This window comes from Anoplopoma fimbria, chromosome 16 (genome assembly GCF_027596085.1).
Source record: "Anoplopoma fimbria isolate UVic2021 breed Golden Eagle Sablefish chromosome 16, Afim_UVic_2022, whole genome shotgun sequence".
Taxonomy (NCBI): Eukaryota; Metazoa; Chordata; class Actinopteri; order Perciformes; family Anoplopomatidae; genus Anoplopoma; species Anoplopoma fimbria.
Genome location: NC_072464.1, coordinates 12,341 through 14,064, shown reverse-complemented (window position 1 = coordinate 14,064; position 1,724 = coordinate 12,341). Strand labels below are relative to the sequence as shown.

At 33.8% G+C, this 1,724-nt stretch overlaps 1 pseudogene; it reads right to left on the bottom strand.

The window, feature by feature from the left end:
- Nucleotides 1-826: 826 nt before the first annotated feature.
- LOC129104848 (olfactory receptor 52E8-like) overlaps nt 827-1,724 on the bottom strand; it is a 4,061-nt pseudogene continuing 3,163 nt past the window's right edge.

Below are 1,724 nucleotides of genomic sequence, written 5' to 3'. Positions count from 1 at the left end.
TGTCAAAAACAACAGCAAGGCCATCAGCTCAACTTCTGAATTTGAAGGTAAAGGTAATTTCTGTTATTATGAATGGATAAGGTCCAGAAAGAGTCAGAATATCTAATAAAATGATTCCTGTGCAATGCAATAATTTAGCAGCCAATTTTGGAAAGCAAAGAAAAGTTTTCCCAGTTTTTCCTTAGTGTGATTTATGTCACTGAGAGAAGATAGTGTTTACTAGATCCTCAAGGTCTGTCTTCTTCTCAGCTATACATGGAGTTAGCTTTCAAAAATGATACAAAAAATGTACATTGTATACCTCATTTAATCATGCAGCCCAAAAAAGGTATAGGTTACTCCTCTGCATTTGGACTTCTTGTCATAATATTGTTTTCGTTGTTCCATATAGCAAGTTCACCTGTATCGTGCTTTAAAGGTTGAATATTATATTCAATTTACTCATTCTTGCTACTTTTGCATATCTGTGAATCGACAGTCTCAAAAGCAAAGCCACTGCCACTATGCTAAAAATATAATGACAAGTTTCAGGTTTTATATTTACATTTATTCAACTCCTTACTGAAATGAGGCAGACAAGTGAACATCTGAAATGTATTCAATGCAAATGCAAGATATTTAATGCTATTTCGTTTACAATGATCATCTGGGATATGCACACAAGTAATACAATCTGTAAATCTACCTACACCATTAGCAAAAGGGCAGATCATGTAAATATGCAAACAGAAATATGCCATATGCAAAGTTCATATTTCAAAGATCAAGAAATTAATATTCCAAAAAATATTATGTGTAGATTATTACTTGCCTTTGAGTTTCCTCATCACACAGGACAAATGCATTTGATTTTACAAGTAATACCACCTAGAATTCTGTTCCTAATTTTGGTCAATTTGGCCATAAATGAATGGATTCATAATGGGAGGTATGATGAGAAGTTCTATTGCAAAAACAATTTGAACTGTTTGAGGGAGATTTGAACCAAAGCTTATATTACAAATATTAAAAAGTACAGTCACAAGAAAAATTAGCAAGGAGGTTAAATGTGGCACACGTTTGCATGAACTTTGCCCTGCTTTCTAAAGAATTCACACAAGTTTTGATGACATACACGTAGGACCAAACTATGAAAAAACCATGAAGTACGTAAATGATTATTGTAATGTCTGCTACTATGTTGTTAACAATACTTTCAGCTGGGAAACAAGCAAGTTTAACAATAATCCATTTCAAACAATAAAGTCTGGCAATATATTGGCTGTAAAGCTTTAATCTACATGCTAGAACAATATTTATTGCAGAAATGCAGAAAGGTGTTAGCCTGGAGAAACTTGCTAAAAATAACACTCCTTCTTTTGACGTGATAGAGTGGTACTCTAGGGGTCGACATATAGCCACATATCTGTCATATGCCATGACTACAAGAATGGAGAGCTCACTGCAGACATATGATAACATTACTAAAGCCTGAACAAGGCATCCAGAATAAGAGATTACATAAACGGAAGACAGTAAATCCCGGAGTAACTTTGGATAGAAACCTGTTGACACATAAAGTCCATTCATGCAGAAAGTGCACAATAGAATATACATTGGTTCATGCATGTTCTTATCAACACCGGAATCAAATTGCAGGTAGAGTTAGTGCAAACAATAACAATAACAAGGAACATCTGAGATGTACAAACAAATAATAAAAATTGTTAATTTACCTAGAACCA